Raw genomic sequence first — 27066 nt, 5'->3', positions numbered from 1 at the left:
GGCCCTCTGTCTGATGGCGGCCCGAGTGGATCTCCCCCCACGAGGTCGACCAGCCGTCGCGGCCCTCTGTCTCGTCGCGGCCCGAGGGGATCTCCGAGTGGATCTCTCCCCCCCCCCCCCCCACAACACGGTCGACCAGCTGTCGCGGCCCTCTCAGCTGCCCGCGGCCCGAGGGATTGTACTCTGTGTGTCTATGCGGCTTACCTGGCCTCCTGTGGCCCCAAGGATCTCTAGTTGACCGGGCGTCCTTGGTTATTGGATGATCTGGGTTGCTTCACGTCATGTAGGGATTTTTAGTTTTACATGCTTGGCTTAAGTATGTCTGTCTTTGTCTGTCTGTCTGTCTGTCTGTCTGTCTGTCTGTCTACAGTCTCTCTCTCTCTGTATGCGGTGTCTGTACGCATGCGTGTCCGTGTCTATGGACTTTTCTTTCTTCGGGCGGGTAGGCGTCATTTGGCTTATTTGATTTTTTTTTTTTAAACTTTTCTTCCCCGTGTTCCACGGTACCATCGTGTTTATCTATTCTACATGTGGAGATCCCAGTCCCGTCCCACCGCCCTTACCCCTGACAACCTCAAGTTTGTAATCTGTCGGTCTGTTTCTGTTTTGTTAGTTCGTTCGTTCGTTCGTTCGTTCGTTCGTTCGTTCGTTCGTTCGTTTTTTTTTTTTTTGGAAATCTGTTCACCTAGGACTATAACTGTTTGTACGAAACAGATAGTAATAGAATCTCAAGCCCATCCTACCGAGAACAAAACGTTTCAAAGAGAAAGAAAGGAAGGAGAAGGGGGAAAAATAAAAGTCTCTCTATTTTCTTGCTTCCCTCTGTCACTCCTGATGGTTTAGATGTCTTCTTTTACAATTTTGTGTTTATTCTGTTTGGAATGAACGGTAGTGATCACCTTTCCGGGGATGAGTGTCTCATGTTTGTACCGTCCTGCTGCTTCTCTATTTAGAGTAGACCTGTGGATGTTTCTTTTCGCATGGGTTGAGTGTTGCAAAACTCTTTTAGTTTTTGCTTGTCTGTGAAGTTCTTTACCTCTCCTTCTATTCTAAAGGATAGCTTTGCTGGATAGAGTATCCTAGGCTGCATTGTTTTGTTTTCTTTTGTTTTGTTTTGTTTTGTTTTGTTTTGTTTTGTTTTGTTTTGTTTTGTGTTTCATTCAGGAATTTCAATAGATCTTGCCACTCCCTTCTGGCCTGACGTGTTTGTGGAGAGAAATCCGCTGAGAGCCTTATGGGGGTTCCCTTGGAACTCACTCTTTGTTTTTCTCTTGCCTAAAGGCATTTAGGATCATTGCTTTCTCCTTGACTCTGACCATCTGGATTAGGATAGGTCTCGGTGTGGGTCTGTTTGAGTTCTCCCTGTTTGGCACCCTCTGAGCCTCCTGGACTTGGATATCGGATTCCTTCCTTAGAGCTGGGAAATTTTCAGTCATGCTTTCTTCAAATACCTTTTCGACCCCCTTGCTTCTTCCTTCCCCTTCTGGAACCCCTATTGTGCGTAGATGGGCACGCTTTCGATGGTCCCGTAGGTCCCTGAGATTGTTTTCGTTGTTCTTTATTTGTTTTTCTCTCAGCTGTTCTGATTGGGTTCCTTCTGTTGTCCTGTCTTCTGGGCCACTTATTCGCTCCTCGGCGTGATCTAGCCTCCTTTGGACAGCCTTTAGACCACTTCTCATGTCAGCCAATGAGCTGACCAGTTCTCCTTGACTCTTCTTTAGAGCTTCGATTTCGTTTTTGACGTACAGTATACATCTAAACACTATCACTTGGCGTTCCTTCGGTACTTGGATCTCTCCTTTTTTTGAAATCTTGATCTAGCAGGCCATCCGTGTCTATTTTGTGGATCGTGCTTTCAGGGAATTTCTCTGGCTCTTTTCATTGGGAGTGGTTCCTCTGCTTCCTCATGCTGCTCCTATCTCTCTGGCACTGTGGCTTAAGGAGTATCAGTTATCTATTGTGGTCCATAAGGAGTTTAGGTATTTATCTAAAGCCTATACAGGAATAAAACTTTAAAAGGGGGGGAGAGGGGGAGAGAGAGAGAGAGAGAGAGAGACAGAGAGAGAGAGAGAGACAGAGAGAGAGAGAGAGACAGAGAGAGAGAGACAGAGAGAGAGAGAGGGGGAGAGGGAGAGGGAGATAGAGGGAGACGGAGAGGGGGATAGGGGGAGGGAGAGGGAGATAGAGGGAGACGGAGAGGGGGATAGGGGGAGAGAGAGAGAGACAGAGACAGAGACGGTGGGAGGGGGAGGGGGGTGGGGGAGCCAGATTTTAAAAGAATGGAGGAAAAAAAGGTTTGAAAACAGTGTACAAGCAATAATAGAAGAGCAAGTGGAAGCAGAAGAGCGATCGAGTTGAGACGTCTTCTAAAAGCCTTTAAAAAATAGAAAAGATCAGAAAATAAAACACAATTGTTTCAAAAGTAAATTTTTAAAAGGTAATCGGAAATAGAACAGATTTTAACAAGAGATAAAACACAGGATTTGAAAAGGAGGGAGAAAGAAAAGGTTTGAAGACACTGTGTAATCAATCATAGAAGAGTAAGTGGAAGCAGAAGACCGATCGAGTTGAGACGTCTTTTAATAACCTTAATAAAAAGGAGAAAAAAAAATCGAGAAACGATATCTGAAACCTGTAAATAATCAATAACAGGAGATCTAAACCAAGAGAAGAGAAAAAGGAAAGGGGGTGGATGTTTAAAAATAATAATAATAAAAAGATTTTCAATGAAACATTTAAAAGGGATTAAAACCGTCAACGTAGACGACTGTTCAAAAGTCAAGGTTAAAAAGGTAACAGAAGGTAAAACCGATAGAAGAGAGATTCAAAAAGAGAAAGGAAAAGGAAAAAAACGGGGGGGGGGGGGGGGAAGGACGTGTTCCCGGCACCGCGGTCGGATGCTGCGTTCCTCCCGGGAAGGAGGGTGGCTGGCTGGCCGCCCGCCCTCTCCCGGCCCCGGTCGTTCCGCTGCTCTGTGCGGCTGTGTGCTCCGACTCGGGTCGGCGGCGCTCCTCTCCGTAGGTGGGCTCGGGGAAGACCGTGGAACCGCCCCGCCCCTAGCTGCGTCCCAAAACTCGGCTCCTTCTTAGTCATGGTGGCGCGAGTTCTCTGAGGTACCGGGGCAGAAATATCCTATCTGCCTCGGGCTGTAAACGAATCTCAGTCCTGCCTAGAAGGCTGCGGAGCCCCCGGGTGCGGATTCGAGTCTCGGCCCCGCCCCCGCCCGCATGCTGCACGCCAGAGGCTATGGCGGCTGTGGCTGCGTCCCGCCTCTCTTCTCGCGAGAAGCGCCGGTGATGGCGCCGCGGATCTGAGGAGACGGAGGCTACGGCGCCCCTCCCCCCAGGGCACACCGGCCGTGTTGCTTTGCCTTTCTTTTCCCGTCATGTACGGGGGGGGGGGGCGGGGGGGCGGGTTGTTCTGCTCTGTATCCCCTCCCGGCCGCCGCCCCGGTCCTCCGCCCGGCTCGTGCGGCCTGTCCCGGCCCCTGGCTGCCGGCCTGCGACTCGGGCTGGGTGTCGCGGGGACCCTCTGTGCCCGTTTCACTTGGATCGGTCGGTCAAGGGGTGCTCTGGGTAGATCTGAGGCTCGGGGGCGCCCCCTCCGTCCCGTCGGCCTCTCCGTTGGAGAGGGGCAGTTTTGGCGAACGAGCCCTATTCCTCCTCTGCCGCTCCCTCCCCGCGGGACCGGTCCCTCCCGCACTGTTTTGCTTTTTACTCTTTCTTTTCTCCTTTTCTCCTACCAGATTTTGGGCGTCTTTGTCTTTCGAAGAGGGCGGTGTTCTGTCGGAGTTCCGCAGGTGCTCTGATTGGCCGAGTGGGTCCGTCGATGTGAGTTTTGGTGTATTTGTGGGAGAGGGTGAGCTACGAGTGTCCTTCTACTCCGCCGTCTTGCTTCTCCGCGGGTTATTTTTGAAGAGTAGGTGCTGGGGATTGAACCCTGGGCCTTTATTTTTTGCATGCTAAGCACGGGCTGTACTGCTGGATCTCTAGGCCCTCCCCACCGCAACACCCCCCCCCCTTTCCCACCGCCTCCATAGTACTCGATGAATCTCCTGACTAGATATCTATGCTTCCTTGGAATGGGGCCGTCCGTTTCTTCATCGGATGGATGGACGTCTGTGGATTCGTCTCGTTTCTCTCCACTGCGGTGGGTGGCATCGGGGCGTGGGGTGGGGTTGAGTGGCGTGGGGTGGGAACTGTTCTTCACGTGTAGAGGTGGAGCGGAGCGATGAGGATGGTGACTTTTTCCCCCGAGTGTTCACGCCAGGTGATGGAGGCCTGTGGTCTCACTTGGAAGAGGACTCGGGTGACTGGAACAGAGCCCGTGTGGGGTCGTTGTGGAGGGAGGAACTCCACCCCCCCAGCCCCAGCCCCAGCCCCGACACTTGTACCTCATCGAGGGACGGTCGGCCGAAAACAAATGAAAGCTGTCAGAGGTGGGGGTGGGGGTGGGGGTGAAGGGGTGGGTGTGGGTGGGTGTGTGTGTGTGTGTGTGTGTGTGTGTGTGTGTGTGTGTGTGTGTGTGTCCCCGTTCCCCGTACCACAGTCCCTGGTCGAGGCCCCCCGAGCGGAGAAACGCACGCCAGGCCGTCCGTGCTCCTGGTTGTCCGGCCGCGTGTCCCCGCCGCCCAGAGATCCCGAACCGTCCCGCTCGCTCCCCTGCCGGGTGCCGTGTGCCACCTGCCTGTCGGCCGGGCGCTATTTTAGACACTGCGAAGAAGTCGGCCGGACGGCCGGGCCGGGCCGGGCCGGGACGAGCCGAGCCGAGCCGAGCCGAGCCGAGCCGAGCACGTCCAGGCCGAGGTGGGTGGTGCTGGGTTCAGAGGAGTGGGGTACAAGCGGGAGGCGGGCGTCGATGGAGGGGAGGGGGAGGGGGAGGGGGAGCAGGGATGACGATGGGCTGGGGGGCTTGGCGTGTGGGGTGGGGGTGGGAGGGATGGTAGCCATCCTATGACTTTCTCTCCCCACCCCGCCTTTGGCAAGTCTGTTAGAGTGACGAGGTTGTGCTGGTTTCTGGCTGGTGCACACCATAGTGATTGTGTTCTTCTTTTTCCTGGTCTTTTTCAGGGACCCTCGTCCCGAGGGACTGAATCTAGTGCCCTGTGCTGCGCGGTACGACCTAGGGGTCGAATCTGCCAGGAGAGGTCTTACAAGGATCTGGAGGATCCTGGAAAACTGCTACCATCCGGAATCCTACATGGATATTCAAGATCTTGCGGATGGATGGACGGACGGAAGACGGATCGAATGGAGGCCCCGCCCCATCCCCTGGACCCCTTGGCCCAGGAGGATCGTGATGGGTCTGGAAAGGACTCTTCCGACGAGGGTCTCGGGATGGACTTTCTCGGTCCGCGGAAGGTGTTTCTGCACAAAGAGGAAGAGAGGGGCGTTCTCGGCCGGAGAGCCCGAACCGCCTCCTTTCAGGGATCCGCTCCAGTCTGGGTCGGGGTCGGGGTCAGAACGCGACCACCGACGGCTCCCCTCCCTCGTCTTGGCTCTCCAACTTGGGAAACCCTCCTCCCTGCCCCTTCACCCATCTTCTCGTCAGCCTGCCTCCAGCTTCCCCGTGCCAACTACCTCTCTCATGCTGCCGGACTTTCCTCCCCCTTGGGCCGCCAGGAAGCTCTCCCACTCCTCCACGTGCTTTGGCTTGGAATCCCTGACAAACACAAGCGGTGCTGGAGGGCGGGGCCGGGGGCGGTGGCAGAAGGACTCCCTTCATCTTATGGGAGCGACTTTTATCTCCATAGGTGGCGATTGAGAAAACACATAAAATCACTCAGAAGAATACCCATGTGTAGTCTCCCTGACCTAGATCCGTGTCTGTCTGTCTGTCTGTCTGTCTGTCTCTCTCTGTCTCTCTCTCCATTTCGCTATTCTGTGTGTGTATGTGTGTGTGTGTGCGCGCGCGCGCGCACGCACGCGTGTGCCTTTCTGTCTGTCTCCCTTGTCTCTCTTTCCTCTCCTCTCCCCTCCTCTCCTCTTCCCTGTTCTCCCCTCCCTTCCCCCCTCACCCCTCCGCTCCTCTCTTCTCCCCTCCCCTCCACTCCTCTCCTCTCCCCTCGCCTCCTCTCACTTCCCCTTCCCTCCCCTCTTTCCCCTCCTCTCCTTTCCTGTCCTCTCCCCTTTTATCCCTCCTCTCCTCTGCTCGCTCTCTCTCTCTCTCCCCCCCCTTCCCTTCCCTCCCTCCTCCCTAACCCCCCAACCCCTACCTTCACAGGGCCTCATAGATTGCAATCGGTTTCCATGAAATGTGATGAAGAGGGAATGAAGTTTAGAATGATATCCCCATGCCATCGAAACCTTCTTCCCCAGGGATAGCGAGTTATTTGTGGTTGTGTTTGTTTTTGTTTTTCTTGTTGTTGTTTTGGGGTGCAACGAGGGCACAGGAGGCGTTGGGAGTGAGGGTGATGTTTCTCTTTCTGTCTGTCTCCTCCTTAGGAAGGATTTTAAGAGGAGGGAGGACTCACAGAAATCTACCATCTCGTCTCGTACTGCAGCTGTGTTTGAGCTTCCTATACGATCTGGGCGGAACACTCCCCACCCTCACCTCAAGCCGCCATCGCCGCCCCCTCAGCCCCCAGCACCCCCGTCCAGTCCCGCGCTTGGGGCGGTGGTTGGGCATGGGGGGATGTTGGCGGGGTGGTCGTTGGTGGGGGTTGGGGTGGTGGAGGAAACCAGAAAACAGACCACTGTGGCACGTGGCTGACTGGGGCTTCAGGGTGAAGGAGGATGAATAAAATGGCCGGAATTAGGCTAACGGATTGCTTCGTTTTTGGGCGGGGGGGGGGGGGGGAGAGGAGGGGAGGATCATTAGGTCATTCATTCATTCATTTGCTTGGGGGGGGTGTCATTCGGTTTCTTATGCTCGCCCTTAAAACGGTCGACTCTTCTGACTGACCGGTTGCTGCTCACGGTTCCCCGTTGTTGAAACTGGAAGCTATCGATCTTACTGTTTCTACTGTATTTCAGTCATTGCAAGTCATCATCGTGCTGGGTCTCTGAGTCCTTCTCCGAGGAGAAGGTCGGTCGGTCACGGGACTACTGACCTGACAAAATAGCCTGAGTGACCAAGAAGGCCACACCTTGAGTGCTTATGAGATAATGAGATCTAACCGCCAGCCTCTATAGAATGGGTCACCTGGGAGGCATCGTGACACCATGCTGAGTCTTCTGATGAGAAAACGATTCTGTGGATGGTGATCGATGCTTGATTGTTTGAGCTATGGCTCTAGAACCACCCCACCCACTCCATCCCCAAGGTGGGTACACAGTTTTGAAGACGCTAGCCTGCTGTGAATCCCCTTTGCCCGGCAGAGCGATAAAATGACCTCTTTTCTTCTAAGCTCCAAGGCCTTGTCTCTGGATTCTTGGGCTCATCGGGGACGGGGGCCGATCTTTCGGCAACAAGCGTGCTTCAGAAACAACGGATGCCCGAGAAGGACACTCTGCCTCTCCCTCTTCTTCCGGGCCTGAAATGGGGAGGAAAAAATATCGCTTCCCCTGGAAGCCGGAGTCCAGAGCCCGCCATCCGGAGGGACTTCTGGCTTGGCCTTCTCCTGGGGTGGGGGGAGGGCACGCCACCGCACGTGTTCTTTGTCAACTCCCCGTTTCTCTCTTCTCGAGTTATCTCTTTGGGAAGGCTCCCACACTGGATGAAAACAGACAGACAGGCTGGTATCTCTCCCTACCCCACCCTTCGCCCCCCAAATGACTGATCTTCTGTCCCATCAAAATCACCACTTGTTTTCCAACGTGGCTTTCTTGGATCCTGGAGGACTGACATCAACTTAGAGCCAAGATGGGCACAGAACTGAAGGACCTTCTCGGCTGGCCTAAGAAGTCTGTCATCGTGATGTGGGAGGTATTCTTCGAGGGACCTATCTGACTAAGTGCTTGACGGCCTTTTGGACTTTGAACCAACTTGGAGATAGGAACTAGGATGAGAGGGCCCCCGAAATAGCTCAGCAAACTCTTCTCCACCCTTAGAAGAGAGACAGACAGATAGACAGACAGACAGAGAAAGAGAGAGAGAGAGAGAGAGAGAGAGAGAGAGAGAGAGACAGACAGACAGACAGACAGACAGTGTGTGTGTGTGTGTGTCTGTCTGTCTGTCTGCCTGCCTGTCTGTCTGACGGTCTGTCGGTCTGTCTGCCTGCTTATTGTAGGAACTCTCTGTCAATGGAAGTATAGTTGACTTACAATGTTGTGTTCATTTATGACGTACGGCATAGTGATTCACTTATTCACACACACACACACACACACACACACACACACACACACACACACACGTATACTTTTTCAGGATAGGTTATTACAAGCTATTGAACATAGTTCCCTGTGCTAGACAGTAGGACCTACTTGTGTACCTAGTTTGTATAGGGTGGTTTATATCTGCTAATCCCAAACTCCTGATTTATCCCTCCGCCTTACCCCGTTCCTCCACCCTACCCTGTCCCCTGTGTTAACCATCGGTTTCTTTTCCATGTCTGCGAGTCCAGTCTGTTTCTGTTTTGTAAATAGGTTCCTTGGAGTCTTTTTAAAATGGAGTTATTTATGTATGGATGGGTGTCTTGACTTACTTTCAGATCCCACCTAGAAGTGATGGCATAGGATATCTGTCTTTCCCTGGGTGACTGACTTCACTAAAACTATGGAACGCTTCACGCATGGGCGTGTGTCGTCCACGTTCAGGGGCCGTGCTGATCTTCTCTGGATGGTTCCCATGTTAGTCTATGTCCTGTGGCAGCAAGCGCTTTCCTTAGGGTTTTTGTCTCAACCTGAAAGCCAGCCCGGAGACTGAAGGTCTTCTAGTTGCCTCCACTATCTGCCTAGGACCCTCTCCACGAATGTTTCCCATTTTCTCTCACCCTTTTGCCTTGGCATCATTGAGTACGAAAACGCTCCGTCTCCTGAAGCCCTGCAGACTGAAGCTGGACAACGGGAGGTAAACGTCAGAGAAATGGCCACAACAGCTCCTGTGGAAACCATCCTCGGGCCTGTTTTCGGGGGAGCCGCTCAGAGAGTTGAGCCGAACACCCCAGGACCTCATCAGAGGCATTTCAAACTGCTCGAGCCGTTTCGATGACCCCGATGTGTGGAAATCTCCTACCAGACTGACCCCCTACTCCCGGCCCTGAATCTGGTTTCTCATCTGCTCCGACGATTCACCTTTGTGCTGTACTTTGGTTGTCCACACAAGTGCCTCTTAGGCGATACCTGACTGCTTGCTCCCTAGGCCTAGCTTCAGAAGCCCATCGACACCACCGCCTCCTGAGACGAGATACTACAACTGTTTCCTTGAACAGACCTGTTCTCAGAACTAAGAAACTGGGTCCATGGAACGCAGGCCCCCTAGGAAACCATTCCCTCCCTCCTGCCCCCAGACCGCACGCACGCACGCACGGACGCACACGCACACGTACAGTCAACAGCCCAGCTTTTAATGTGTAAAACTTCCAGGGAAGTTACAGAATAGGGAAATGTTGGGGTCCAGAGTAGGCTGCCCCAAAATGTGCCCGATGGATTATGCTGAATGAAAGGGACTTCACAAGTGGCCAAGGGGGAGGGTATAGGTCAGTGGTAGAGTGTGTGCTTAGCAAGCAAGCACAAGGTCTTGGGTTAAATCCCCAGTACCTCCGGTCAAAAATAAATGCATAAAATCGAATTCCTCTCCCCGCCCGCCCCCCAAAGTATACACTGCTGTATGTCAACTCTGTCTCAATAAAACTGGAAGGAAAAAAAGGAAGGAAAAAAAAAAAAAAGCATGATTTAACAAAAGAAAGAAACAAAGAAAGAACTGCCCGAGGCAAGAGGAACACTCTGTCCCTCCTTTCTGCCTCCCTGGAAGCAGGGGAAAAAGAATTTTTTTTTTTTTAAAGTCTCCCATCCCAGAGGAATCTATCAAGTCAGAGGTCTGCTTCCATGCCCTTCCATGATTCTCAAACGGTTTAGTGGGGTTTACCCAGGTTAGGAAAAGGAGGGGACTCCTTTGGCCTGAGACCAGGCGAGATTCTCCCCCTCCCTCCCGCCTCCCTCCGTGCAGTTGGGACGGGGTGGCCTAAGGGTGGGGAAATTGAAACCAAAAAACAAAAGCCGTTCAACAGAGAGGAGCCGGAGGCCAAGTCAAAGGCTCTGACCTGAGCACAGAGCTTTCTGCATTTGAATGAAGCGATTGAACGAGGCCCTGCCGAATGGATCCTCCTGACGTCCCCGCCCCCGCTTCCAGGAGACAGTCCAGTCGATTTAGGACCCGATTTGGGACCGATCGGTGGAGGAGGCCTGGGCGGCGGCGGCAGTGGCGGCGGCGGCGGCGGCGGCGGCGGCGGCGGCGGCGGCGGCGGCGGCGGCGGAAGCAGCGGCGGGGGGCGGGGGGGGGGGTGCGCGGGCGGGGGCGGGACCAACGGTCGCTCCAGCTCTGCCTGCCTGCCTGCCTGCCTGCCTGCCTGCCTGCCTGCCTGCCTGCGGGGCTGAGGCCTGAGGGCCACGCTGGTTCCTGCCACTCAGGGAAACTTGTGCGGGTGTTGCCGAAAGATCGCCCTCCCCAACCCCGTCCCTGACGAGCCAAATAACCCAGAGACAGGGTCTTAGAGTTTAGAAGAAAAGAGGCAGCTTGATTGCTTTGCTGGGCAAAGGGGACTCACAGCAGGCTAGTGCCTTCCAAACTGTGAACCCGTCTTGGGGTTGGGGTTTCATGCTTCTGTGGACGAACAGGTTGGAGCATGAAAGGGAATCACAACAGGCGGGAGCATAAAAGGTGCTCATGATCAACAAGGGTCTCTGATAAAACTTCCTCCTAAATCTGGATGAGTGTCTGGTAACATGGGACCTCCTGGTGGTCTAGTAGGTCATCAGCCCGTGACCTTCTTTCTCTGGTCAGACTCACCCGGCGGCACCAGCGCCACGGAGGAACTCGGGGTGGGGGGGTGGGAGGGGGCTGGTCGTTCTCCTGAGCTTATCCTCCCGTGACTCCCTTCCTGGGGAAAGACTCAGACGTCAAACATGATTGTCAATTTGAACGATCAGAGGAAGGTCCAATCAAACAGTTAGAATCGACAACTTTAGCTGCTTTGAACAGTGGGCCTGGGGCTGGGAGCGGTGTCTGGTCAGTCGAGTTTGCTGATCGTTCTAAAAGCAAGCAGTAAGCATAAAGCCAAAAATTGGCTTAGCCTAAGTGCGGCCACTTCATGATTCCTCCTTCACTGGGGGCCGAGGCGCGGGGGAGGGCGGGGGTGGGGGACACGACTGAGGTGGCGACGAACTTCTCCGTGAATGCTCGGAGCCGAACTGCTCTCTGGGCCTAGGTCCAAAAAAGGCCTGAGTCTCAGCTATGACAGGTTCTCTCTCTTTCTGGGCACATGGACTGACTCGCCCCGCATCCTCCCATCCTGTCAGACCCTTCGGACACGCACCTCCACCCGAGGAGTTCTTTGGCCTCGTCCAGAAAAAAACAAACACACGCACGAACAAAACCAACCGAGCACACAGAAACCCTGATGATCTCCTTGGACCCCATTCACTTCGGAGAGTCCCTCTCGTAGAAATCCCCTCAGCTCGATGATTTCACCATAGCCGCCTCCCTTTCTCTGCCGCAGTGACCCCCACCCCCACCCCCACCCCCACCCCCACCCCTGCGTGGGCCCTGTCCCTCTACCTATCAAAAACCAAACCCCAGGAGAAAAGAAAATCAGAATGCTGCTTTGAGCCACTGGATCTGTGAAAGGAACCAAACAGAAAGCCGAAATAACCAAACCAGCCGAACACCAAAAGCGAACAGACAGATACCCCAGAAAGAAGGGCACGCTGACCCTGGCCCCTTTCCTTCCTGGAATCAGGACATAACGTAGATCTACACCCCACCCCCGACCCCACCCTCCCCAGATGTCTTCTTTATGCCGGAACGAGAGTGACGTTCTTAGTGTCAATGGTGCTGTTTTGGAAACGACAGGCCAGCCAAGAAACAAGCACCACTCGGAGGGTTGGAGTACTCAGATTTCTTACGCCGGCGGGCTCAGAGGGGCTTCTGCTCCTAAGCCCTGAGCACCCCCAAGACGTGCACGTGAGGTTTTCTAGGGTTAAGTACAAGCTTGGGGTATTCGGCCAATAGGCACGCGATAGCTTTAGCAACAACATTATCACAAGAGTAGAGGCAGTGAGGCGGCAAACCGACATTTCAAGGCCAGATATGTCTCTTTGAAAATCCAGCTGGCTAGCAAAGCATGAATAGGGAATCAGCAAACCGACACTTATTAATTTAGATTTACGAGTTAGCCCAGCAGACCTCAGATCAGGAATCCGACACTTGTTACACTTAGATTTGTGACTTAGCTTGTTAGCCCATCTGGGCTTTTCCTTCACAGTGTAAAGCGGAGAAGGAGAGAATTCTGTACAAACAGACCTCGATGAAAAGAATCCTCATCCTCTTTTAGGCCCCCACCTCAACACACACACACACACACACACACACACACACACACACACACACACACACACACACACACACGCATGCATGCATGCGCGCGTATAGTTACTCCTGTTCTCTCTCTCTCTCTTTCTCTCTCCCTCTTCCTTTATTACTGATGTTTTTAAAAATGTTTACTGATAACACAGAAAAAAATTGCTGAAGTGTTGTCCAGGAATGATATTCACTTTTGAAAACATGATATATATTGTAAAGGGTTTGGGCTCCCTTAGAAAAATCCCAGTCCAGGCACGATTGTATAGCACCTCTTTTCACTTTCAAGTATCTCATTTCAGACAATAAAGTAGCCTGTCATCTTCCTTGTGCATGACGTTTGTAACTGGCACAAGTCAAACGGCACAAAATTCAGACCCAATCTCCTGATCCGTATGATTCTCATATTCTTTTTCTTTAGTGACCCCAGAAGCTATGGGTCTGTGCCAACCACCCGTGGCTGTTCACTATCCAGCATTTCTTCCATTATCTTTATGTTGTCCTGTTTCTTGGAAGTATTAGTGCAGCTACTTTTCCCGATGGTCTGTCTCTGTCTCTGTCTCTGTCTCTCACTCTTTTCTCCTTCTATTTTGGGGGGGAGGGGCATGGGTTTGATTAGGTAATTTATTTATTTTAACGGTGGTTCTGGGGATTGAACCCAGGACATCATGCATGCTAAGCAGGCACTCTAACGCTGATCTACATCCTTCTCTACACCGCCCCCCCCCCCGACCCTCCAGCACCCCCCCCTCCCCGGCCAGGGCCTGTCTTTGCTCAACCCAATAGAAGAGCATTTATGTTTTGCCAGTTTTCTGGGTCCTTCTTTGTTTCATAAAACTGAGAAGAAATACGTGTGGAAGTTCTCTCCTATGAATTGAACAGACTGAAGATCCTTTAAATAACCAAATGAGGTGGAAGTGCCGAGAGTACCATACGGGAACACACCGAGACACATCATCATCAAATTGACCAAAATTAAGGGTAAGGAGAAAATATTAAAATGAGCGAGAGAAAAGCAACAAATAACATACAAGGGAACTCCCGTAAGGTTATCAGCTGATTTTTCAGCAGAAACTCTACAGGCCAGAAGTGGGTGGCACAACATATTGAAAGTGATGAAAGGGGAAAACTGACAGCCAAGAATACTCTATTCAGCAAGGCTCTCGTTCAGATTTGAGGGAGAAATCAAAAGCTTCACAGATAAACGAAAGCTACAAGATTTCAGCACCATCAAGCCGGCTTTACAAGGAATGTTAAAGGATCGTCTCAAGTCATCAAACCCTAAGAAAAGAGAACAAAAAGATGACAGAGAAAGGGAGGGAGGGAGGGAGGGAGGGAGGGGGGAGAGAGAGAGAAAGAGAGAGAGAGAGAGAGGGAGAGAGAGAGAGAGAGGAGACCTACAAAAGATGGCTTTGCCTGTTTAGGGTCTTCCGTTGTTCCTTATAAATTTTGAAATTGTTTGTTCTAGTTCTGTGAGGAATGTCGTGAGTATTTTGACAGGGGTTGCATGGAACCTGCGGATTGCTTTGGGTAGTGTGGCCATTTTGATAGTATTGATTCTTCCAATGCAAGAGCACAAGACAGCTTTCCATTTCTTTGTGTCATTTCAGATTCTGGAGTATAGGTAACCTCCTCGATTAAGTTTATTTCTAGTCATTTTACTGTTTTTGACGCAATGGAAGTGTTTATCCCAGTTATAAAATTCTGGTTTTTAAAGTGGAGGAGGGAAAAAAAAAAAAGAAAAAAAAAGGAAAGGAAAGGCCACAAATGGCAAAATATCCTTCTTTATTACGGGTGAATTGTATTCCATTCCGTGTGTGTGTGTGTGTGTGTGTGTGTGTGTGTGTGTGTGTCCCCTCTTCTTTATCTATTCAAATATTGATGTGCACTTAGGATGCTTCCGTATCTTGGCCATTATAAATGATGTTGCTGTTAATAGCAGGGTGTGTGTATCTTTTTGAATTCATTCTTATTTTGCGGTTGGCTTTATTCCTTTGATAACTAGGTAAGTTTAAAAAGCTAAAGCGCTAAACCTTCCTGGAAACAATGAACAGTACGTATATGTAAATTAAAAAATATGTGTGCAGTAAAAAATTAAAAAATAAATAAATGAATAAAAAAGAAAGAAAGACAAGGAAATTAGCTATCAAGCCATGAAAGACATGGAAGAAACTTAGAAGACATCTTACTAAATCAAAGAAACCGGTCTGAAAATGTTACCAACTGGACAATTCCAACCAAAGGACATCCTGGAAAAGGCAAAGCTCTAGAAACAATAAAAAGATCGTGGTATCCAGGGGTTTGGGGAGAGGGAGGGAAGGAGGAATGAACAGATACAGCGTGTGGGATTTTTTTAAGGCGATGAAATTATTCCGTCGGATACCATAGTGGTGGCTACATGTCATTATGCATTTGTCAAAACCCATAGAACGTACGACATCAAGAGTGAACCGTCATGTAAACTATGGACTTTGATTGATAATAGCGTGTCCATGTCGGACCACCAGTTTGACCAAATAGGCCACACTGATGAGGGATGTTGAGGGGAGGGGAGGATATATGTGTGGGTGGGGAGGGCTGTGTGAGAACTCTCTGTATTTTCTGCTCAATTCTGCTGTGAGCCTGAAACTGCTCTAGGAAATAAAGTCTATTAATCAAAAAACAAAAACAAGAACAAACACAACGAAAAAAACAAAACAGCCAAATGAGGTGAACCAGGATTCAGTCATCCAAAATGGAGCTGGACGGCCAGTGGGAGGAACTTGGTTGCAGACATAGTCTTGTTTCGGGGAGGGGCACGTTGTCCCCTCCCTCTACACATCTTGAGTCCTCTGGGCTGGACTGATCCAAAAATGGACCCCAGACGGATCGTTGAGCAGGAGCGACAGGGAACCACCTCCTGTCTTTCATTCAAGCACTCATGTGTCCCCGAAGCAGGCAGCTTTTCTCCGTTTTAGGACAAGAAATCAGCCCTTTGTGCGAAATGGACCGGGCTGAGAGACTTTGGTTTTGGGTGACCCGTCTGTGAAGAATCGAGACGGAGTTTGGGTTTTGGGGGGGAAGCCCCTGAAAGAAGTCACGAGGTTGGTTGGTTTTCTCTAGGCTTCCGGGGCCTGAAGGCTCTCAGTGGGAGAGCAGGGTGATTTCCTAAGTCCAGATGCAGGGAGGGCACCCTCCACGGAAGTAATTGATTTCCCGCTTTCAGGGAGACAGAAAGAAGAGTCTGAGGGTCCGGTCCCTCTTGCGTCTGCTGGCCCCTCGGCTTCTTCGGTCACTCTCATTTCTAACCTATCCGTGTGCCACGGAGGCACATACATGTTTGGGGTGGCCTCCCCTGGGTCCCGACACCGGCATCCATGGGGGGAGGGGGGGCATGAGTGGTCAGAACTGTATCAAGCTCAAGGGCGCCACCAACCGGTTTCAAAAACAAATCTGCCAGCAGCTGCTAGCTGCAGCCTTGTCGTTTCAAAGTTCCCGCCTTGCTCTTGTGGTGTTTTCTTTCGTTTCCCCTTCTCCACTTGCCCCGTGGGGTAGTCTGGTGACACACACTTCCAGTGCTTCTTTCTTGCATCTGTGTCTCCTGGGCTGCAGTCCTAAGAACCCCCCCATCCCCCCCGCCCCCCCCCCCCCCCGCAATAAGCTCGTTTCTTTACCCTCCACCAGGTCTCCTGGCTTGGGAATCTCGGTTCACACCATGTGTCTCGTGTCCTCTCTGAATTCATGGGCCCAGCCATCCACCCTAAGGAGACGGAGGGAGGGAAGGAAGGCTTTGACCTGGCGACCTTCCTTGCCGGCATCCTCCGGATTTCGGACCCTTCAGTGTGCCACCCGCCACCCGCCATACCACCCTCACCCTGAGGCCTAGCCCTCGGGGCTCCGTCCACGCGGAAACCTGAACGCGGACGGACGGACCTGGATGGCGGGCGGGGTGGGGGTGGGGGTGGGGGTGGGGGTGGGGGGCGGAGGGGCTTGCTTCATCACCGCCGGAACCGTGGAGGCGACCGAGACAGACGCGTCCTTCAAGAGGTGAAGGGACACGTAGCCCGGGCTAGGTCCGTGCCACGGCATGTGATTTGGCTCTAAAAAGGAAGCCAGGGGCCCGTGGAGCCGAGAGACCTGTGGGAGACAGGCGGGGCAGTTTCTGCGTGCACATGACTCCCTGAAAGGAGCCAATCTGAAAAGGTGGCATCCTGTAGGGTACCGGCTCTGGATGACGTTCATTCTCAAAAGGGCAAAAGCCCAGAGAGGGTGAAAAGATGAGTGGGGTTGTGTGTGTGCGGGGGTGAAGGTTGTCTCTCTCTCTCTCTCTCTCTCTCTCTCTCTCTCTCTCTCTCTCTCTCTCTCTCTCTCTGTGTGTGTGTGTGTGTGTGTGTGTGTGTTGTGGCGGGGGGGGGGGGGTTGTTGATGAATAGGTGGAGCACAGGGGACTTTTAAGCAGCAAAACTCTCCGGTAGGTAGGCCCACGATGGGATGAAAACCAACGTGTTGGCTATGGCATTCCCTAAGATGGGGTGAACTGAAAGAACCCTTCTGGGTGTCTGCCCCTCAGCCGAAGTTTAAAGTCCTTCCTAAAGCCAGAAGGTAAAGACACCCGTGAGCAATCTGAGCGGCCATTGCTGAGGGGTAAGAGCGAGGCCAGTGAATCCAGTGAAAGACTGACTGACTGACGTGGGGGCCTGGGTCCCTCGGCTCGACCCCCTTCCCCGGGAAACCGAAGCCTTCGACGCAGGGATGCGCTTTGACACGCTTATGTCTCATCAGAGAAGGTTTCTTCTGCCTGGCATTGTGTGACGGGGCCGAGATACCCGTCCTCTCCTCCTTTGCATGAGGTAGCCGTCGCTCCCGCCTTGGCGCAGCGGTGAAGAAGGCTACCAGAAACACGGTTCTGCGTTTCTCTCTATACCGTGGGCGAGCGTCACGGCTTTTCCTTGCGTTTCACCATGCAGTCAGAGGGCATTATCAAAACTAAGCGTGCCATCCAAATTTTCCTTTTCCTTTTTTAAAGTGACTGTCAAGAACTTAGGCAGCATCGAGTGAAAACGTTGGGCACCTTCATCTCTTGGTTTGTATGGAGCCAGCTAGGTCATCAGACCCACATCACCATGATTTCTGAATTCTAAGATACTTTCAAATCCATGATATTGTACATTCCTGGGTCCTGGGATGTCATTCTGGTTGATCAGGTCAAAGGGAATGTGTCCCTCCGTAGCACTGATTAACACGTCAGCTTATTTAAACGACAACACAGGAAATTCCCTTCGGGCGATATTCATTCCACACGCTCAAGGAAACCGATAGGTTGTGTGCCTGAGCCCACACAGTGTGACGCAAGAACGGGGTGGGGGTTGAGGGAGGGGGAACTCTGGCTAGTGTCCGGGACCTAACGCGAGATAGAGTGGAGGGTGATTTTTGCCCTTCTTCAGGGTCAGGGTGAATCGGCCCGAGGTTGACTTGTGCGCTCAGAAAGAGGGCCTTTATCGGATGCCCCGAGCCGACTTTTCTTTTCTTCTTCTTCTTTTCTTTTTTCAGTTTTATTGAGATAGGTTTGACATACAGCCCTCTATCAGTTTCAGGTGTACAGCACAATGATTTGACTTCCATAGATTGTGAAGTGATTATTAGGTAACTTTAGTGAACATGAAACAACGATATTTTAAAAGGGGGTTTAATCAACAGAACTGCTGTTTATGATGATCATCTATTCCTAAGAGAAAGGACAGATGAACACTCCAAAATGCAGGAAGTGCATAGTCACAGAATGATGAACAATCTTTACCCGTGCAGACGTTTTGACACCAGGATACGTGGAAAGCTGAAGTCTTAGAACATAGAAATATGTGGCTCTCCATTTGACCTGGAAATCTCCTTGTTGGAAAGAAGCTAATTTCTCCTCCTCATCCTCGTCCTCGTCCTCTTCCTCCTCCTGTCTTTTTAATTTAAAAAACAAATTTTTTTTTTAACAAAAAGTTTTTATCTTTTCGGAGGGGGGACGGGTCGTTAGGTGTCTTTATCTACGTTTTAAGTAATTATTTAGATTTATTCTACGTTTTCAGTGGTGGTAGTGGGGACTGAGCCCAAGGCCCTGTGCATGCTGAGCACGCACTCTACCGCAGAGCTCTATGCTTTCCCAGAAAGGAGCAAATTCCTAAACATAGAGCTGGATGAGCAGGTCAGCTTTTTGATCTCATAGAAGCAGCGGCCCTGTTCTCTGGGGGAACCGTCCTTATCTTGTCCGTCTCGACAACGTCAGAAACGTCTACATAGCCCACAATGGCCTGAGACTGAGGCCAGGGGGCTGAATCAGGTAGAACCTGAAACCAAATGGAAGAAACAAAAAAAAGGGGGGGGGGGCACGCGGAGGCCTTTTTAAACGTGCACACTGCTGCGAGGGCTCCCTCGTCGAAACTCTAATTCGCAGCCTTCTTAAGGAGAAATATACATCTGAAACGTCTTTTTTTCCACGCAGAGTTTAAAAGCTTTCACCCTCCGAACCGAAAAACCTTACCCGTCCCATCGGTTCTTTCTAAGTGAGTGGGTTCTCTAGTGTCCTACGCGTCTGCTGGGAAACAAGCTGCTGGAAAACAAGCAACTAGAAACCAAGCTGCACCAACATTTCCATGAGCTTAAAATCTTACATTCACACTTAACTTGCTTAAAAATGCACACGCTTGCTTTGTTTTCATGTTTTACACAGTAGATGACCTAGAACATGCATGATGCTAAAGAAATTGTGTGAGGGGCAATCCTGAGATTGACCGTGAGGGCACAAAGGATGGCGGATATTTCCTTAGGGTAAAACAATGGACGGTCATGGGAAGCCAGATCAGCCATTAACAGAACTTGGTTCTGGCAGGAAAGCATGCGGTTTAACCCCGGGGAAATATTTGCTATCTCGAGATGTCCCAGAGGCAATCACAGGATATACACTTAGAAATTTTGCATCCCCGGAGGAGGGTGATTGTTCCTGGAAGGGTTAGGCCTGAAATGAATCAGTTAGCCAGCAAGCAGAACTTCGTGCTTCTGGTATGAAATATCTAAAGCCCCACCTCTTTGATCGCATATCTTTTTTTTTTTTTTTTCCCCCCTGAGCCGTAGACTCCCAATAAACAGGATGTCGACCAGGCTTTTGGCACTCTAGATCCACGAGACCTTGAGTCCCCTGGTCTCATTTTTGCTCTTTACTTTGTCTCTTTGTTTCTTAATTCTTGCGTCGCCCGTCCTCAGACACGGTCCCGAACTGCGCTGGACGCAGCACCCGTCCTACCCGACTCATGAGTGACCTATAGTTTTTAAATGAAAGCTACAAAGTCTCTGGTCATGTCGATCTGCTGGTCTCGTCTGTATGAGACAGGGCATTACCTGAGTTTCAGAGACATACACAGACACACACAGACAGACAGACAGACAGACAGACAGACAGACACACACACACACACACACACACACACACACACACACACACACACACACACTCTAAGGGGAAAAAAGAACAAAGAAAGAAAGAGAAAGAAAAAGAAAAAGGCTCAGGGGAATAAAGGATTCGCTTGCTCTCTGTGACATGACCCAGCAGACCTAGTTGTCACAAGACAGGAAGCTCAACTCTCCATGTTTACATGATGTGTTCCTGAGCTTTCTTGCAGAAAATTCTCATGCATTTCTTTCCCCTCACGGAAGTCTTCTCTATTCCCCACAGAGCCTGGGGCGATGGCTCTGCACCCTGGAGGCGCCTGCGGCCGATCCAAGATATTGGATGATTTGTGGAAGTGATCAGTGATCCTGAGACAAAGCCCTTCCTTTAGGTAGAAAAGCAAGTGGCCCCTGCTGCTCAGGGAGCTGGTGCTCCCCTTCCCCCCCTCCCGTCATGCCACCTTCTCCTTTGTGCACAAGCTATCACTTTCGCAACAGAGCTTGGCTTGCCTGAGAGTCTTGTGGAAGCCATCCTCATTTCTATGGTACTGCCGTCCAAGGATCTGGAAAGGGCCCAGTCCCATGTATGCATGTAGGCACGTGTGTACGTCCCCGGCTTGTAGGCCTGACGTGTTTCTCCCTCCAGATACACTTGCCAGAGTTCATTCACGAAAGAGCTCTATGGAACTGGTTTTCAAGGGAACATGCAGGCAGGGAATGCGAACAGGCAGGAACCCAAATGTTTTCCTTCAGGTTGACATGATCTAGGACAGATCCTTCCATCCAGAAAACCAAATGTCAAGGGATTGGTCTCGTGAAAAGAGCCATGTCTTGATTGTGACGAGCAGCGTTCGAGGTGAAACTTTTTGCCTCCCTAGGTTTACCCCGAATCCTTGAAGTTCCTGTGGGTTACCTCTGTCATGAAATGTGTCAGCCAGAAAAATAAAATAAAATAAAATAAAATAAAATAAAATAAAATAAAATAAAGAGTCTGGGAGCGATGGCTGGCTCGGTCTCAAGTCTCAGGAAGTGTTCACATCCCAAGCAGTCCTGGGGGGTAGTGTGTGTGTTGGGGGGGGGGGGGGCGGAGGCGGCCCGTCTCTGAAAAATTGGTGCCTCCTCCACGTAGTTTTTGGTCCCTTGCAACTGGAGCGTCTGGCGACATCCCTGGAATGTTTAGATCGTTTCCAAAGAAGATGAGATACGGAAGCGTTCGTTCCTGGCTCCATGAGTCGAAGGGGACGTGCTTTGATATCCTTCTGATAGGAAAGACTCGAGATCTGTCAGTGTGTTGGCCGACATGACTGGTATACCTTCGGAGGACGGATGGACCGACAGACAGACAGACAGACAGACAGACCGGAATACATACATACTTACTTACTTACATACGTACGTACGTACATACATACATACGTATGTGCATACATACATATATACATACAAGTAAAATAAAATAAAATAAAATAAAATAAAATAAAATAAAATAAAATAAAATAAAAGGATGCTGTGAGGAGAAAGTGTCTGTTTCTGGCTAGGACCAAATCGTGTCCGTACGTGGACCGGTTGGGAAAGACTGGTGTCCCAGATGGTTCACCGTGACTTCCTCGTGAACATTTGCTGTGACCGATTCGGGCTTGCTTCGGAATAGTCACGGTCTCCGGAATAGTCACGGTCTCGTTCTGAGGAACGTCTCCTGGAAAGCATGTGGAGACCATCTTCGTCTGCCGTCCTTAGGAAACGTTCCAGCAGAGCGGGTGTCCGAGAGCCTCTAGGGGCGATGGCTATGCTTAATGGACGTCTGTCCATCTTCAGGCCGAATTTCGTGGAAGCATGCTGATCTGGCCAGCTGACAAGTCTGAATGGGGGTGATTTTTGGTAGAAATGCGCGTCCTTGGAGAGACCAGGGGAAGGGGAGCATGTCTCAGTGGAAACTCTCGTACAGCGTGATAGAGATGAGAATGCGGTTCTGTGTCATCATCTTTGCGTGCTTCCCGCCACCCTCCCCCTCCCCACCCCGCCCCGCCTTCCACTGATACGCTGGGCCACGTCACGCGTGCTTCGAGTTTTCTCCGATAGTTGGCCAACGCTCTTCCGACTCCCGTTGCCCATGGTTCTCCCGCTTTGGACTTGGCATCCTCGAGAACCAAAGCCGCCCTTTCCCTGAAGCCCCGCCGAGCCGGACTGAGCAGCTGGACATCTGCTGGAGAGAGATCACTGCCGTGTCCCCTCTCGAGACCCTCCTCCTGCCCATTGCTGTGGAGGCCGCTTGGAAAGTGGACCTGAACCCGCATGCGTTTTTCAGGCCGCCCGAGCCTCTTCGAGCCCGACGCCTAGACATCTTCCTGAGTGGTGGCGCTCCGGACTCACACCCGGGGTTTCTCGTTGGCTTCGGCCACGGACCTTTGTCTTCCTGGAACGAAAGACCAGACCGGTTTCATCAGGTGGAACCACCTGCCTGGTGGCGGGACAGTCGTGGAGCCCTATGGACCACCCCGAAATGTATGTGCAGCCCAAGGGTGATCTCTCCAGCTGAACAACCATCGAGGCCCAAAAGGACCCCCCCCCCCCCGCCCCCGCCCCGGGAAGAAAGAAACTTTGACCTTGACCCTTAGCTGCCCGAATGAGAATTTGGATCGGGGTTGGGTAGGGTGATGGAGATCTCCCTTGGTCCAGTTCCCGTGCGCAGGACTTTCAATGACTGTGTCTTCCTGAAAGGACACCCGCCCCCTGACCACGCTGTCTCGTCATCAGTTTGTTTCCACGAGGGATGAAGTGTCATTGTGTGCACGGCAAAGTTGGCCGCTGCCTGTTCGGTCCGCCATCGCTCCGTAAAGGACCGAGGAAGTGTGCGTTGTGACCAGTGACAGATTTCGGAGCCCGTGGGTGGTGGACGGGTGTGTATCTGTTATCCAGGTCACGCGCGACGCGGTGTGTCGTGGTGTGGCCCGCCCGGCCACCCCACCTCCCTTCCCCCATGGAAAATCAAGAGAGAGTATTGCCCGAGACAGACGAAAGTGCAGCCACGAAACCTAAAAGGATGACCCTGGATGTCAACTTGGAGGTGGCTAGGAGACGGCTGAGCATGCATAGGACCACACTGCCACCGTGTGGGATGCTGCACACGTGTCGCCGTCGTGGTTTTCAGCTCCTCCACCTATTGCCCTCACCTACATCCACTCTTTATCTCACTGAACTCTTTTTGAACTCTTTTTTTTTTTTTTGGGAAGACAGTGAGAATTTTCTCTCTCTCTCTCTCTCTCTCCCTCCCTCCCTCCCTCCCTCCCTCCCTCCCTCCCTCTCTCTCTCTCTCTCTCTCTCTCTCTCTCTCTCTCTCTCTCCTACTCTCTCTCATAATTGACCTGACAATAGGATGTCAGTTTTCACGTGTCCACCATAGCGATTCGGGATTCTTCCATGTTCCACGATGATCACCGCGATGAGTCTGGTTACGGATCCGTCACCGGACAGCGTCATGACAATAGTATGGATTGACTCGACTCGCCCTGCTGTCCATGACATCCCGTGATTAATGTATTTAATAATTGGAGATAACTGGAAGCTTGTACTTATTCCTCTCCCTCACCCATTGCACTCATTGATCCTTCTTGGTATCCATGAGTCTGTTTCAGCGTCCTTGCATGTGTTCCTGCGTATTGTCTTGGGGATTCTGCCTCGAAGTGACAACATCCCTCTTGGACTTAGGTCACTTGGTTAACATCATCCCCTCAAGGTGTAGGTCTCTCCAGACCACGTGACACTGTCCATTCGTCCATCCGCGGGCCCTTAGTGGAACTGCCGGGTCTTCCAGGAGTTTCCTGTGGGATGTTTTGAGGGACTTCTGTCCTGTATTCCCTAATGGCTTTCCTCCACCTCCGTTTTGCCCTCTCCCCCTCGCCCCCACTGCCAACCCCTGTTCCGTGTTGCCTTCTGTCTTCTGTCGGAGAGCGGATTCTGTCAGGTATGAGTCCATAGCTCTGTGTCCGCCCGCCAGCCCGCCCACCCGGCCCCATCGAACGGTGGTCTCTATCACATGTTCCGTCAGAAGCAGGCACTTTCTGCTTGTTTTTGGAACTTGCTGTCGTGATTCCAGGTTCTGGGCCTGTCTGGATATCTCTTAAAAACAGAAATGCGTGCGTTTTCCCCCTTTTTAAATTGTTTTTGCTTACTTATTTATTTATTTACTTGCTTACTTATTTACATATATTTATTTATTTAGGCTTTTTTGTTGTTGTTGTTCTTGTTGCTGTTGTTGTTTTTGGTTGTTGTTTGCTTATTCGGGGAGGGGAGGTAATTCGTTTCTTTTGCTGGTTTGTTGCCTGACTTAGTGATTGCCTGACTCACCGACTTCCTTATTTGCTTGAACGGAGGTCCTGAAGGTCGAACCCTGGACCTTGCGCGTGCTGGACAGGCACTCTGCCGCTGAGTTCTACACACCATCCTCCCCCGCCCCCGCCCCTTCCCCATTTGGATACAAAATAATTTTTTTTTCCTTTTAAACTGAAAAAGTCAGTTTGGGTCTCCTGCCCGTGTTTCATCATTGGTTTGTTGGCTTCTAGGAGGTGGAGTTGACCGAGTTCTTGGACTGTTTAGGAGAGGAACCCCTGATGGGCTGTGGTGGTGCTTTTTCTACATTTTTGTTTGTTTGTTTGTTTGTTTGTTGTTGTTGTTGTTGTTTGTTAAAACCCCAGAGTAAGTTCTACAACTTGATTTCCCTTTGGTGGTGGGTTTTGTCGTTTGTTTTCATGTTTTTTTTTTTTTCCACATGGGGCTACAGTTTCCCTGTCCACGTGTGACTGTGTGTCAAACACACACACCGACACACACACACAGACACAGACACGGGCACACATGCACACACAGACACGCGGATGCCCATGCACAGTGTTGTTCTGTGTAGATGCACTGAACCTCGATTTACCGAGCGGGTGGCTATCGACTCGCCCCCCCCCCCCCCAACCGCCGCCCGCATTTTTTTGTTTTTCCTCCTCCTCCCTGTGGTTGTGGTCAGCCGTGCTGACGTCCGTGTTCTCACGACCGACCGCGAGTGCGTTTTCCCCACGCGCCCATTTGTTGTCTTTGGGCTTTGTCGCGATCTGTGCCGAGATCGATTTTTCTTTCCACTTCGATGGGGTTGACGGTCTTCATCCTTTCTTTTCTAGCTTCTGGGCTTTGCCTGTCTGCTTTCAAAAGACCTCCTGCATTCGAGAGGACGGACTCCAAAGCCGATTCCTGCGTTGTTCTCGGAGCGCTCGCCTGGTTTCGGTTTGCCAGCCCCCGCCTTCCCTCCCTGTTTCCCTCCTCCCCTTCCCACCCCCCCCCCCCGCCGCCGGGAACCCGGGATCTCGTCCTGGTCGCTCTGGGCCACCCGCCGGCGTGTCCGTGTGATCTCCCCCGCCCGGGGAATCGCGTGGGGAGCGCGTCCCCTTCGCGGCAGCCGCCCGCCCGGCCGGCCGTGTCTTGCCAAACCCCGGCTCCCTCCGTCCTCCCCGCCCTGATCTGCTGCCGGGGTGGGTCGCGTCGCGTCGCGTCGCGTCGCGTCTCCTCATGCCGCCGTGCCGTGCCGTGCCGTGACGAGGGTGAGCGGGCTCCGAGGCGGACGCCACGGGGTCGCGCCGGCCGGCCGGCCGCCCGGCGCCTCAGCCCGGGACGGGCTCGGGCGTTTGGGCGGCCGGCGGTCGGGATCGGTTCCGGGGACGTTGGCGACGGCTGTCGGGCGCCATCTGGCTGCCGCTCTTGAGATCGTCCCTCTTCTCCCGAGCGTCGGCGACCTCGGCAAGGGATGGGGCTCGGCGGCGGGGCCCGAGGCAGACTTCGGGGAGGCTGGCGACACCGGCGGTGACAGTCCCCGTGACGCTGAGCCGCGGGCGTGTCCTGCTCTCGGCGCAGATTGGACTCGCAGGCTGATGAGGGGGTGGCTGCCGCCGCGCTCCCGGGATCTCGTGTGTAGGGGGAAGCCGTGTGGCCTGGCCTGGTCGACCAGCATCCGCCTGTGCCCCTGCAGCCGCGGGGACCGACCCGAGCCGATCGGACACGGCCTGCGCCGTGCCGCCGCGGGGGAAAGGGACGGGGTGTCCCGCGCCCGGGCCGCCGGCGGCTAGGTGGTCCGGCCCTCGTCTGTGTCCCTTGGACGACTGCTCCCGAGGCGAGGAGCGGCCCGGGCCCAGTGCGGTGAGGCCGGGGACGGGCGCGCTGGGGTTCCCGGTCGTCGGAGGCGCCTCCTTGGATGAAATGTTTTCTGAGTCCCGATGGACCCGGAGACGTGGCTGGGCCGGCCCCTGTTGGCGCGGGAGGCCAGGGAGGGCGCCCCCCGGCCCGTAAGTCTGCCCGCGTGGGTTCCGGTGGCATTTGAGGGACCGAGACTTCATCCGGACTCGGGGACCGGCACGGGGGCGTCCTGCGAGGGATGTGGGGGAGGCAGGCTTTCCCCGGCCCGGTGCTCGGGAGCGGTCCCTCGTGGGGGGCCCTCTCCTCGGAGGCGCCTCTGTGGCATCTCCCCGAGTCCCCGACCACGCGGGCGAGAAACGGGCAGGGCGTCCCCGGCCCGATCCCGTCTCCCTCTCGTCCCTTCCCATTCCCACTGCTACTGCTCCTCCTCCTCCTCCTCCTCCTCCTCCTCCTCCTCCTCCTCCTCCTCCTCCTCCTCCTCCTCCTCAACCCCTCCCCCTCCCCCCCCCCGGTCGATCAGATGGCCCCCGAGAGCTTCGGGGCTGCCATTTATGGGGGTAGGGCTGGGGGCAGGTGGCCGGACCGAGGTCCCGGGGGCCCCCCTGCAAATCGTGGACCCGACCCGTTTCCGGGCGCTGTCATTTTTTCTGTCGTGTTGGGCATTTTCTGCCAGCAGATAGGTGCTGACACGGTCTTTCTCGGTGTCTTGTCACCGAGTGTTGGGTCTCCGGACGCGTGTGGGGCTCTTGGGCTTTGTCTCTGCGTGAGCCCTGGCCTGGTAGAAGCCGACTCTGCTTCTGACACTTGAGCCGCCCGCTCGGGCCTGCGCGCCGGCTCTCGTGTGTGCGTCCGGCTGACGTGGCCCGTGGTGCCGCCTCCGGTCTCTGGTGGCCCGAGGGCGGTGGGGTGAGGTGGCGGCGTGGGTCTTTTACCCCGTGCGCTCCCTGCCGCAGGCACCCGGTGGTGGCCGGCACGACCCCACCCTCACAGGCTCCGTGCCGCGTGTCAGGCATTCTCCGCCTGGGGTCGTTG

At 52.9% G+C, this 27066-nt stretch overlaps 1 non-coding gene across 1 annotated transcript; it reads right to left on the bottom strand.

Moving 5' to 3' along the window:
* Positions 1 to 8652: 8652 nt before the first annotated feature.
* On the bottom strand, positions 8653 to 8759 carry LOC140692335 (U6 spliceosomal RNA). Its single transcript, XR_012067906.1, has one exon. It is a non-coding gene; the product is annotated as a U6 spliceosomal RNA (small nuclear RNA).
* Positions 8760 to 27066: the final 18307 nt, after the last annotated feature.

This window comes from Vicugna pacos, unplaced genomic scaffold (genome assembly GCF_048564905.1).
Source record: "Vicugna pacos unplaced genomic scaffold, VicPac4 scaffold_5, whole genome shotgun sequence".
Taxonomy (NCBI): domain Eukaryota; kingdom Metazoa; phylum Chordata; class Mammalia; order Artiodactyla; family Camelidae; genus Vicugna; species Vicugna pacos.
Note: the sequence above shows the minus strand (reverse complement) of the source record. Positions and strands in the feature narration are given on the sequence as shown.